The sequence below is a fragment of the Thunnus thynnus genome, chromosome 16, assembly GCF_963924715.1.
Source record: "Thunnus thynnus chromosome 16, fThuThy2.1, whole genome shotgun sequence".
In the NCBI taxonomy this organism is placed as follows: Eukaryota; Metazoa; Chordata; class Actinopteri; order Scombriformes; family Scombridae; genus Thunnus; species Thunnus thynnus.
The window spans coordinates 25,045,994-25,060,144 of record NC_089532.1 but is presented as its reverse complement, the minus strand read 5'-3'; the positions used below and the strand labels follow the sequence as shown (position 1 = coordinate 25,060,144).

Below are 14,151 nucleotides of genomic sequence, written 5' to 3'. Positions count from 1 at the left end.
CAGAAGCGTGACAGATAAAAAGGATTCAGGTGATTCAATATTTAAATGATAAAGGAGGAAGAGAGAAAGAAAATGATAAAGATGCAGCACAGGAGTCGGGTGATGAAGAGAGCTTTCAATCAACAACATGTAGTCAATTCTATCTTAGTTTGGCTTCTTTTTTTTAGTCTTGTCAGTGAGTGATCCACTGAATGACCACCCCTGGACCATAACAAATTAGCAGACACCACAGCAAATGCTGGGTTTATACTGCTATGTAAGGCAGCTAATATCAGTTTAATATTAAGGCCACTTTCACTCCAACAAAGTGGTGAATGGTTTGAGTGCTTATTAAAAATCTGAACAGGAATATCCAGTAATCAGTAATATCCAACACTGACATTAACCTTTGATCATTTTCCTCCTCTCTGTTCTGTCCACATGTATTCACAATATTATTATGCAGCAGTGGAAAATACTCAAATTCTTATTGCCAGTAAAAGCAGTAAAACCATAGAGGGTTAAATTTTCAAAATGTTATAGCAAGGCAATGTACTCATGTCTCAAAAGAGAAACTGCCCATTGTTAAGAATGGTCATTCTCAGATTGATGTGAGAGGTGGGAATTATTCTAAGGCTGAAGGTAGTCTAATAGCACCATATATTGTTCGGCCGAAAAGAAATCACATTTTAGGAGCTTATTGTGTTTTGCATATGAAACTATATTATACGACATATTGTAACTACAACTGTAATGTAGAAAGCTGAGTAAAATGTGAAATATATCCCTTTGAAAGTTAGTAAAAGTACAAAGTCAATGAATTGAATCCACAAAACTGGACTTAAAGCAATAGTTGGACATTGTGGGAAATACACTTATTCACTTTCTTGCTGAGAGTAAGATGAAGATTGATATTCCATATCTGTGCAGTAAATACAAGGCTAGCTGGTTGCCTTTCAACCTGATGTCACAAACAAGACTTGCCAAGAAATATTTCAGGACATAACCACAAACAAAACCACAACTTGCAGATTTTATACTTTATTTTTTGTACAAACAATGTATAACATATAGTATACATTAGTGAGTATTTAGAGATACTGGTATGTAGATTTTGTGACTTTCAGACAGAGCTAGGCATCCTGTTTCCCCTGCTTCCAGTCTTATTCCAGCTGCTAGCTGTCGTCTTATATATACCAGACAGGTATGAGAGTGGTATTGATCCTCGCATCTAAATCGATTTTTTTTAGCCACTTGGGGGCAGTGTAACAAGCTAAAACACATCTATAGTGTTATCACGTTAGCAAAAGTTGCCTATTGACACATCCAGCAGATACAGAACAACATTAGCATTCATTTGGAATCATATTTCTGTCTACCTGATGAATGTACATCATTATATTCACTCTCCTTTTAGCTTTGTTTTGGTCTCGACCACCTCCTGAGGGAAATATCTGGCTCTATAGCAAAATGCTTCATTGTGTTCATCAGCTAGTTGCTAATTTTGTCTGCCGTTTGGTACTGGGCATATTGGATTAGTAGAGGGTTTTTTTTGTTTTGTTTTGTTTTGATTTTTGATGAAAACAGCTGCTTACTGCTGAAAGAAAAGATGATGAGAACAACGTTTGTGGGCTAGAATATCCAATCAATGATCCACAATAGTGCTAGAGTTGAGGGAGGCTGCATTTTGGTGATAATTCTCTAGGAGTTTGAGTGACCTCTATGTGACCCACTATGAGTGACGTCTTTCACATTACACTTAGACATCTGATCCATTGTTAACATAAAAATATTCATTAGTGCAGCTTTAAAGTAAAATTTCTCCAATGTCCAAGTTTTTTGCTTAATCAAATATACATATGCCACCATACACACACTCACAGATGATACTATTACAAAGTTTTAAAGCAGAGTAATAATAACTTCACTTTAAATAGGCTTATCAGAAAGTACAGGTGTGAGCACTCTATAGTCAACCTTCCATACAGCAAAATACCCAAATCTGGAGAGTTTTGCAAGCACATACGAACACAGCAGATACAGACTCCTTTATCACTCTGTCTCTTAGAAAGTGACGGCACCGACTAGCAAAAAAATATGCAGCTTCAGTTTCTTTTTGACTTGTGAAAATATGCAATCAGTGTATGAGTGTCCCACATTCTATTACTGTCATCAATGAGTGCTGGCATTTATTTTTAAAGACCAAAATTGGGCAGTTTCTGATGTCTTGCTCAGTGTTTATATTGTTTGTATTTGAAGATAATGTGTGTTGAAGGTTCTTGTGACAAGAAGTACTTTTCTGTATCTGCTCCCTCTTAACTCCACTTTTCCTCTTTTTATGTTTGTCTGTTATGCTACAAAGTTCAGAATGTGATCCTCTGAAAAACAAACAGGGTACAAATGGGAGCTGGGGTGGTTCTTTATCTAGAAGAAGTTAATTCTGGCTTCAAATGTCATTTATTGAGACTCATCTCAAATCACACCCACACAGATGTTTTCACTTATTCTGGCTGAGCTGAATCATAATGACAATAGATCACAGTAGAAAAAGCAGATGAGTAATTAATAGAATTATGGCTGAATTCCATTTAACTGCTTCAGTTTCAGGATCCTGGTATTGTGCATGCTGGCTCACTGTCACATTGCCATGGCTTACTGGGACACTTGATTAGATCAGAGCCATCATTAATGATATTAGTGACACCTGTGGTTTTCCTACTATGACAAATCAAAATGTCTGCTGTGAAAAAAGCCTGTGATACATGTTGTCCCACAATACACAACAACAAAACTAACTACTAAAAGAGTGAAGGGGACTTCTGTGTGAAGAGGTCTCATCAGCACAAAGTGAAAACACCTGTGTGGTTAGACCATGGCCATATAGCAGCTTTATAAGTTAGTTATCTGGAGTTAAACAAGACTAATTGAAAACACCTTTGTTATCCCTCATTTGTCATAATTTGTACTTATTAAAGACCATAATTTGGTGAAATTGGAAAAATAAAAATGGTCTTCAGTTGAAGTGAATGGGAGAATATTTACAGGATAGAAATACAATGTGACCGTACCTCAAGGGTGTTGAGGTTGAGGAGGTGGACTTAACCCTAACGTCACAATACTGTAGTTGCCATGACAGGGCCCGTTTTTATTACACAAACTGAGCCATTAGCTTAGCTTCTAGCAGCAGTGAGGAAGGGAATAAAAAAATCCATTGACAGAAGTAGCTTGATAGTCCCAAGAAAAACTCCAAACTCTGCAAAAGAGAGCAGTCGACTAACCAGCTACCACCAGTGTAACACTGGTTAACTACAAGTTTGTTCAGGTGCTGGGTAAAGTAAAAGCATGGACACAGCTTTCCCAGGCAACTTGGTTCACTATACTGCCTTCCACATAAGTTAGACAACGGCACTCTGACAGCATGATACATTACCCTACTGTCTTATGGCATATCAATATGCCAAGCTAAACAATAACCAATACTATAGACAATGTGCACAGTTATTTAGTTGCCCATACATAAAGATAAGGAAAATAAAAATCTAAATCAAGAAAAAAACATATAAATACAATTAATTACATTTTCTCAATCATCCCAATAAACATAAGTAATGTATTGTAATCCACAAAATAAATCTTACACTATCTTAACAATACTGATGTTGAGCAGATAATGTAGGAATAATACACTGAAATAGGGTTGATGAATGAACATTTGTTAAATATGAACATTTTGCAAATATATTCAGTATGAACATTTTGTGTGATATAATAAATATCACACAAAATATTGTTGTGATTCTGTCCCTCCTGCCCCCCTTCCCTCTTTCTTTCTCTCTCAACCCAACCGGTCAAAGCAGATGGCTGCCCACCAACAGCCGGGTTCTGCTTGGGGTTTCTACCTGTTAAAGGGGAGTTTTTACTTACCACTGTCGCCAAGTGCTTGCTCATATGGGAACTGTTGGGTCTCTGTAAATTGTATGGTCTTGACCTGCTCTATGAGAAAAGTGCCCTGAGATGACTTTTGTTGTGATTTGGTGCTATATAAATAAAAATTGATTGATTGATTGATTGAATAGAAGACAGGCAGAATTAAGTTTTTAACAGTTATAACTGAGTAGAAATATATAACTTTTGGAAGAAAAGGTTGCCTTAGCTCAGAGAGAAGGTATACATCTTCACTGCTTTTTCTGTGAACATGCAAAAATGGTCTCAGAAACTGATTTCATCAAGTAGAGTGCTCCTGTCAGTGAAATGTAGCTGGTGGTGCTTGTGTGCGAATAATCCATGTGTGTCTCTACTGACTGATAGCATTAATCTGAACTGCCATCCTGGAGGTTTATTTTTAAGCATTACTGTATGCAATGAGTTTGGTGTGAGACTGGCACATCAAGCAGGGAGCTCATGACAGGCATGGTTGTGGGGATTGATTGTATGTGGCTGTTGCTCTAAATAACTTATTTCATTTTGTTGGAACATTGGTTCAGAGTTAAGAGCGTCATGCTTAATGCATACTTCTACATGTATGCAAGCTCTGTGGGACCTACTCCCTGAGCAGTAGAACACAGATTTCTGTCAGCATGAATATAGCCAATGTGGTTCCAGTTTTAAGGGACTACAAGAACGAGATTCTTTTGTATTTTGTGTTGAAAGTTTGCAGAACTGCAGAAATTAGACTTTACTTTCCACATCTGTTGTCATGTGTGTCAATGAAATTGCATCATAAATCCAACATATGAACTACTCACTGTTTCCTCTGTGACTTTGGTAATGCCACATTTTTCTCTGGCTTTACATCTGTGTTAATGAAACCATAATACTGAAGTTGTGCGGATTATGAAATAATTACAAGGCTCAAAGGATGAGGGAGAGACAACCCAAGGATCCTCCAGCTCAGTAAACAATGTTATTTTCTATATTCACTCAGCAAAATTTCAACTACAAGAGTGAAATTCATCCATAATTTATAATGAGTTTCACTCTGATGCCACATAATCAGTTTTTCAGACATATTCCATTGGAGTAATCAAAGATTCAGACAGTTGGCAACACAGTAGACACTCACAGAGGGACACAAATCACTTAACCTGTATCTCTGTTTGGTAGTGTGCATGATACACAGTAGTCCATCAATATGCATGTGCACACTGTGAATGTACACGTTAGTGCACATACAGTAGATGTGCGGAACAGTAATTATCTCTGCCAGGCTTAAGAGATTATGTGTTTGGACGTGTGTGTTCGTTTGTGTGTGTGTGTGTGTATTTTATAATGCGTTTTATACTGCCATTGACTGCTGAATTGTCACTTCTCCTAACCAGCTGGTAGGGGCCGCAAGTGATCAACAATTGCAGCAAAAGGCATTTCCGGCAATTGGCTAGGCTAAAAACAAATCTGTTGCAGGCCACATTTTGGCCTTTGTTGTGGCTCAAAAACTGACATCCATAGAAAACTTTTGTCCCACCTTGAACCAGAGCATCTACAGATTAATTCAATATGATTCCAATTTGAGATGAATAAAGCCCCAATCAGACAGAGCACTTTTTGCCTTTTTTGTTGAAGCCTACAATTTAAAAAAAGAGCAGCTTGCTGCATCTTTTTAAAATTGTTGCTAGGCAACGACTGAATCACCTGTCCTTAGCCTAACTGTTATTTTGCTGTGAAATAAACTCACTCCAGGCCTGCTGTTTTCTGTTCAGACCATGGTCACTACAGTTGATAAAGTCATACAGCTCCAGGTCCCCAGCAACAGCCACCACTATCTCCATTTGTTGTTGTCACCACCACAGAAGGCCTGTCTCTCATCACTATTCATCTGATTGGACAGTGGGAAAAAACACAAATGACATTGGGCGCTTTTCCGCTCTGAGTTGAAGTTTTTTCAACTCAAGGCACACAGGGTGCTCCTGCAAAAACGGAAGGCTCATAGAGCAGGGCGCTCAGCAACGTAAAAGCAGCATGCAAAAAGCTTCACTCTCATTCACTCTCAGCCCCAGGCTGATAAAAAGCATTTTGTCTGATCAGGGCTTAAATCCCTGTTTTTGTTAGCTTTGCAGCCATCTTGACTGTAGGGAAGATGGGAGGGACAGTTGAGGGACATTCAACCAACTGTTCTTTGTTTGGGAGGAGAGAGGTAGGGAGGAGGTTTATTTTGTGTCACTTACTTAATGTTCTAAATAGATAACAAAATGTTCTAAAAAAAAATAACTGTTTAAATGAATTGAGAAGTTTGGATTTATTGTCCCATTTATTGTTACCTTATTAAGTTTATACAGTTAGGCGAACCCAAGGTGATGCTCAGTTACAATACCATTACACTATTCTATGCATCTTAGACTATACATGCCCCCAGACACACCTGGCAGAGATCTGCACTCTACTGAGTGCGCTCTTCTAGTTACTTCATGTGATCGTGCTGGCAGGCTGGAGAACCAACATGAAAAACCTGTTTGCTTGTCAGATTTACAAAAGGACGAGATGCTGTTTGCAATAAGACAGTATTCATTAGTTATTACATATTATTACTATATTGTCTGTGTCCATTAGCAACTTGTAGTATCTTATATTTTACTAAGATTTAAATAAGGAAAGTGACACCATAACTTGATAGATGCAAAAAACTTAAGCACTTACATTATAATCCCAACAGCATGTCAGTATGCAGGTCTGTAAAAGAAACTGCTGAAACAGACACATCAAACTAACATGTATATTAGCACCAGTCTTTGATCCCATTTATAGAATTGGTATATACTGTAGAATATATTTAGATTCTTTTGAACTGTACATGGTTCTGCGAGTTCAGCATTGTAGGTGGTATATGGAAACAAGTCCTCCAAATTATATAACCAAATATGTTGTTTGACCATGTGCACTTAAACAACACGTAAGAGTGTTTTCTAATGTATCGCCACTATCGACAATAATCAGCAGGACATCATTTGTCTGTGCTTTCCAAAATCATATCAAATCACTGTAATAAATAATGTTTTATGATGTGAAACATATGGTTAAGGTCTGGCTGGGTTTAGGTACAAATACCACTTGGTTAGGGAAAGAATGGTTTTGTTACTACTTCCTTAAACTTAGGCAACCTTCGTCGTCATGGCCACAATAATAACCATAAGGTTAAAGTTAGGGGACATTTGTAGTTACGATTTTTATAAAACTCTCCTGACTTGTGGCTGGAAATGTGACACTCCTGGTCAGAAATGGAAATGAACAGCGCCCTTCTGTGGCAAAGTCTACTGTTGGTTTAATATCACCCACAACCCCACCTCCTCAGAATAAGGAAAACTGTCAACATATATACGTCATCATCTGAACTGCGCCACTGGGTCATAATCACTACTGCTGCTAGATGGCATCTATCATTTTTGGGTGACATTACGACCTACTGTGTTGTTTTTCTTTCTGAGGACAGTCTCTTTGGAAAGATACTTTCTCTAATAGTGGCGCCATTGGTAATCCTTAAAGTTAAAGGATAAAAGGATCAGTTAACCCAATTATTTATTGAAATAGATAAATAAATAGTAGCTATCAAGCCAAGGTAATAGTTTCATTTTCATAGCCTGTGCTTTTAAAATTTGATTACTTTGATAAAAAAAGAAGGTCTGAGTCAGCTAGAGAAAGTGTTTGGAAGACATGATACTAGCCTATATGTAGTAACACTACTAGTTTACATTTCCCAGTAGCCGTAAGTTGAAGTACCTATTTTAAAAATCATTTTATGTTTCCAGTTGCAAGCTAGTTTTTCCACTAAGTAGAGGGATACCATGACCAAATGCTACATAGCTGAGAAATGGTTGTGCTGCATCCTGCAGCCTGTTACTCCAGCAAAACTGTATGCTACCTGTCCAGCACCAAACTGCAGACAAATTCAATGAGAATAAAGTTTAAATTACTCTAAATTGAATCATGACTATGACTCTTACTTGCATTGGAAATAGTGAAAATAATCTATCCCCCATTTTTCTGGGGATTGAGAACCACTGCTCTAATTTTGCTTTATCTTCCAAAGCACTAACAACTGTTTCTGTCTGGCACTCACAGGTTCAGAGGGGTTTATTCAAAGCAGTACAGTCTGTGGGTTGCCAAAAAGATCTATGTGCCCACCACACAGAACTTCTGCAGTGACCCAATAAAGCTGGCAGTGGCAAGGCGAATGGACACATCAGTGAAATACAAGGACAGACAATCACATGTGCATCTCTCTTAGCTCCCCCTGAACATTGCTCTAGTTCCAAAGCCCAATAAAGAGGATTTGTTTGCGCAGCACTGCTCAAGATTCAAGGGACTATAGAAGGGATAAACCACATTGGTACATGATGGTTCTCAGAAGCATAGAATTGAAATTTCTCCCCTATAGTAACATCTTTCTAAGAAAGAATTCTGTAAACAGTAACTAACATTACCAAAATAAGTGAACATTAAACACAGTAATCATTACCAAAATAGAAATTCTGCATTGGACACACTGTGCAGCCATTTCTAGTGATATTTCTTACCACAGGAATAATATACAAAGCTACATAAAAAGGAACATAGCTACAGTTTAACATAAGTGTAGTGTAATGTTAGAAAAGTCATTGCCACCACTCCTCATGAATAATGTTCTTAGATTATATAGTTGCATATATATGCTGATGCATGCGGGTAGGACTTTTCTGTTCTGTCGTTCTCCCTTCAAGGCCCACTCCGAAACCAGCCCGTATGCCACCAATCAGTACTGTCTGAAAATAAAAAATGATGTGTTTGATCTTTCATTCAACACACGTTATGGATGGACTAGATATTAATTCAATTGTATAATACCAAAATAATAATAATAACGATAATTATAATAATAAATGATGTAGTTGAGGATAATAGTTACTCACTCGACAGACATTTGGCCATTAGGTCTTGCGGGTCTCAGTTGCCTTTTCAAATTAATTTTTGGAACATGGAAAAATGCCTCCAGAACTCCTGAATTAATTAGGGCTGGGAAGTCTCTGTGATCAGTTATGAAAACGGGGGCACTCGATAAAGTCACTATGTCGCCTGAGGTGTCCAAGTCTTCTAAAGATGGCATTATGAGGTCCCATTCCTAGCAACAGACACACTCAGCTTCAGATGGCATTTGCTGGCATTTTTGGCAAGAACATCACCAATTTCACCCACTCTGGGTATGGGTGAAGGAGCAACAGCCACTGCCGGCAGCCCTGGGTTAGCTGCAGCAGTAGCACCCTCTGCTTCTGTCTTGGTTCTCGCTGTCCTGTCCTAGTTCTCCATCTGTTGCAATTCTTCATCTCTGTACTTTGGTTCAAATAAGTGTGGTTGAGCAAGATAGGTTCTGATGTCTTCCTTGTAGTCTGACATTGCTAGCTTGTGGAGATTAGTTTATAGCTAACCAATACTGCTAGGTCACCTAGCACCACTGAGCTAGCTAACGTTACAGTTCAGCCGAGGGGGATGTCATTAATGTTTATACCCTGCGCTGTCACAAGCACGAGCCTCTCGTTCATGAGTAGATGCACGCTTGCTTCTACGCGGTGAAATGGTTGGCAGGTGTAGTTCAGTAGAAAGAAAATAGTTCCTACATGAAACTGCTCACAGCAGTGTCTGTGGATTATCTTGAATAACTGGGTCATAATTTCTGGAAAGAGACATTGCTGTTGAATTTTTCAAATGTATTTTTTCTTTGAGCACCACAAGCTGAATGCCATCCAGTTCCATTCTATCCTGGAGAAGGCAGACGGGCGATATCTCGAAAACTCAGCAACTCACACTAAAACGACAGGTAAGAGGAAAAATATATATTTTTGATTTTGGGTTGAACTGTCCCTTTAAAGTAATTTTTCAATGCTGTGAGCACCACTAAATCAATTTGACTCCCCTTATTTTTAAGTGAGGTGGTGACGTAAATCTCAGGAGACAGATATCTCAAAACCTGAACAAATATAACTCAAACTATCTGTGTGACTAGATATAACTAGAAGTAGGTGGGAAAATATTTTTGTAATTTAAGTGAACCAACCCCTGAATATATAAAAAGCACACATCTTCATATTGGGCAGTTATTTTAAGTTACATACAGCCAGATCTAAATAGGGCTTTCCTGAACACAGCTTCACATCTCATTATTTTTAAGCTTTTTTATTCTATGTGAAAGCATGGTAGTAGAAAGCCATGTGAACACTATATTTTAAAAAGCAGTCATGGAAATGGGGTTTTCCAACTGAAATGTTTCATTATAATTCACTGAGACTTCCTGATGCTCAATCACTTTAGGAACATACACCTCACAAATTTTAATAGCTCATTCCCAGAAGCACCTTTTTAAAGTTGCAAGTGGACTATTATTCGAAAATTACAACCATTGAAAGTGACACTCCATTCAATGGCTGTATCACAAAATGTTACATGAACATGATATGGAAGCTGAAACATACTGTTCAGTGTTAATGTAAGTGCAAGAAACCACATTTCCTGTCATTTTGTGAGCATTTGGGAACTGGCTGTTCTTGCTTGGATTGGCGCCAGTGTCAGTGCTCATATGCAGACCAGAAAACCACACCTCATTTTCAGAAAAGTGGGGAAATGTATTGAGATGCTAATGCCATTTAAAGTGCTGAATTGTGGTGAGTCAAAATCAATAGGACCAGCTCTAACCTCTACATGTCAGTCCAAACCACTTCGACTTGCTCCATCTCGCTGAGGTTACATTTAGAATCAAATCTCACTGCACCACAGGTGACATTTCAAAATCAAACTACTTCCCTTTCAACAGTTGTCATTCAGGGTAGCATGTAGGGAGTAGCAAGTCAAAATAATATAATCTCAGGTTTTGCTGAACCAACTGAGTGTTTTATTCAACCATATTTTTTGTTTATTATGGTCTAGGGATATAGCGATATGGAAAGCAGTTTTTTTGTGTGTCTCATAGATGAATAGCTAATGTTTATTTATAGATTTTACATGAACGGAATGCACTTCCCGTATGCAATTATTTCAGCCCCCACAGGATTATTGTAAAAGACTAAATGATTTCTAAATTGTGTTCTGTGGACAAGGGAGCATTTATCATGTTAAAAAGATTCCTCCCTACCATGCTTTCCCATAATAATGGATATTTTGAGTTGAGGCGGCCTTTTACAATGATGTCTTCTTCATTTTCCCTCTCCTCTGCCGGATATTTATGAAGTTTCTCTGGAGCATGCTACGAAATAGCTCATGAATCGTCATTTCATGAAAGTCAGTTTGCCTTCATCCCTGAGCTTCTGTGAGCAGATGTCCGGCTACACTTTCACCATTAAGAACCTTGCCGGGCCTTCGACACTTTCTTTGTCAATGTCTTCTTCCCTCCAACCCTGGATTTTATAAAGGCCGGACTCTCTGCTTCTGCTCCCCGACAAGGTTATTCACTTTTTTTATGTGGCAGTTACTCACACAGTCTGATTCAGCAAAACTGGTGAAATAAAATGATAGTAACTTACATCACCTTCCAGCCCTGGACAAAATACTTCCCCCAGTGCCATAATATTAAAGGTTAACTTTGATCATATCATCTTCAAACTTCCCACTGCCTCAGCTACCGCCTGAATCTCACCACACCCCCTGTTTTATGAAGATGCCAACAGTCATCCAAGTAATCATTTACTTCTGAGTGTCTGCACGCCCCCTTGCTGGAAGACAAGGGATTCAGAAATTAAGTCATTAGAAGATAAAGAGCTTACCTTTCCAGGGTTGACAGGATAGCCTTTGAGGGGACAGACCCATCCGTCATTGTTCATGCACAAAATATTGTAATTTCAAACAGGTGTCATGGACAGAAGTGGTAGAGACTGTTGTATAGTATATCTGCAGAGGGCTGTTTGACGGGTAGAAGTCACTTATAGCTTTGCTATAGTCAATATATCAAGTGTGATTTTTTTAAGACTAAAAGGCAGCCCACAATACATTTTTGGATAAAAGTTAATTCTCAAGTGAAAAGCCCAGTATGCTTTCGAAACTAGTAGATGATATCCCTGTAAAAGTTCCTACATCCATGTCTGAGGTTGCCAGCACTAGTGCTTGACTGATTGGTTTATTTTTATGTTTTTAGTTGAAGGCTGATGGCATTGTATTGGCTACAACAACACTGCCATAAAACAAAGCTTTAGACTTAAGAGACTTGGCACAGCATCTGACTTTTTCATGCCAGTAAAAAAAAAAGTATCAAAATCAATGCATCAGAATCAGAGATGTCATATTTTTTATCCTGCACATTCTTCATCCTTGTCAAAACCTGGTGCCTACATTCCCCACAATGCAATTCAACTGCAGACAGTTCAGTTAGAGATTCAGGTTATGCTAGTAGCTACTAATATAGTCTTTAGCTGCAAGCCTCAAGAACAGACAAGCAGCAGACGACAGGTATGGTAACCTCACTTCTTTCTAATTCCCACTTTTTTCATTTTCAAACTTAGTAGTCTTCAGCCCCAACCAATGCTGACTAAAGTCATCACTTTTTCCACATATGCAGTAGTGCTCCCCAACACCTGGAAACTGACTTTGATGTGTAAAATCAAATGAGTTCCCCTTGAAGTCACAAAACTAAGGACTTGAGACTTGACTTGGACAGATGCTGACTTGAAACTTGAAAACAAACGCATTTCAATCTTTTTAAGAAATCCAAGAACATCACTGAACATCATTCTAGTAGGGACTGCAGATGACACCTTCAGATGTCTGTAAAGAGGTATCTAGCTGCTGTGGATGACAGATGCTGGTAAGAATCGCTTGTTAATCATTGTAAGAATGATTTAGTCTTGTAGGCATTAATGTCATAACAAAAAAAACAAACAAAAAAAGTAAATGGAAAACAAGTAAAACATGGATTAATTTCAGGGAGGTTTTCAAGGGCACACGTTCAACAAATAAAGTAACACAATATCATGGAATACAAGTGCGCCGAGCTTTTGACCTGCTCTAAGCAGGTGGGCAGCGGACAGTGTGAGGCGCACTCATTCCTGGCACCAAGTTTGCAGTGTGCTATTGGATTGAGATTACTGCACCCCTCAACTGTGCCTCTCCTCCCCCTGTGGTGCACAGATACCAAACCAGCGCAGTTGAGAAAATGAATACGCTCCAGGAAAATAGCAGTTTGCTGGTGCGCCATTGTGCTTTGTGCCCTGTGCTGGCACAAAAATAAGGCCCCTGTAATTGGTTGCACCAGCTATTTGTAAATCCATCTTTAGTTTGTGTTTAAAGTTCTTCCTTAATTTTTAGTAACTAATTTCAAGCTAGTGATTTACTTACATAGTCTGGTTGCACCATTAAAACTTCAACAATGTCTTAGCTGGTAAAGACATCTGTAAACATTAGCTTGTTCATTGGTTCGGTTACACCTGACACTATGTGTAAATATCATAGTAACAGCTAATACTGTAGGAGATAGTTTGTGTGGTGGAACCTGTTTCAATTTAGTGATGCGTAAATCTCCACTCAGTAAACTTACATTATAACTAGGCTAAAGCTGGCTTAGTTTCAGAGTCTACACATGTAGCCACTAAAGATATGCAGAAGTATAAATCCAGTTTACATTTAAGGACAACTGGTGCAACCAGAACACTTGCAGTTTTACTTTACAGTGGTAGTCTGTTTAACAAGACTTGTGTCTTGACTTTGACTTCATCTTAAGGACAGTTACAGTACTGTGACACAAATACACCATTACCACAACTCTCAATGAAAATCCATTACTGGTGTCATTGGAAGGTTCATTGGAAAAATCGACTTGTTAGCTATTCAAGTTATTAACTGCCTTTATTTCTTGGAGGTCAGTTTTAAGGCTCTAAACTCTGTATTCACATTACTGACAGATTCTCCTGCTGTGCTCAGCCATCTCTTAATAAACATTCAAACACATTGTGTATGACTTTTTCATATTCTGAAAAAATATTCTAAATATTTATGTGGACTATCACCTTGCTTTCCCTCCACTGAACACCTCCATTACAGCTATCTAACATCTTTCCTCAAGCATCCTGAGTCATAATGTGTTGGAGTAAAAGTTGCAGTAATCCAGTGTTGCTGTTCAGATTTTAATACATTTAAGACCACAAAAAGTGGCCAAAATCAAAATTGAAAACTTCAGTGTGATCTAATTTGTTCATTTTGTTATTACAAAAGCAGATCTGAATCACATATCCG

The 14,151-nt window shown here is 38.3% G+C and overlaps 1 long non-coding RNA gene across 1 annotated transcript in view; it reads left to right on the top strand.

Annotated features, from left to right (window-relative positions):
* The window catches only part of LOC137200055 (uncharacterized), an 88,708-nt gene extending 74,882 nt beyond the window's left edge, over nucleotides 1–13,826 (top strand). The window contains exons 6-7 of the long non-coding RNA XR_010931905.1: nucleotides 9,664–9,757; nucleotides 12,627–13,826. This is a non-coding gene — a long non-coding RNA (uncharacterized lncRNA). The remainder of the gene's footprint in view (nucleotides 1–9,663; nucleotides 9,758–12,626) is intronic.
* The last annotated feature ends 325 nt before the right edge of the window (nucleotides 13,827–14,151 follow it).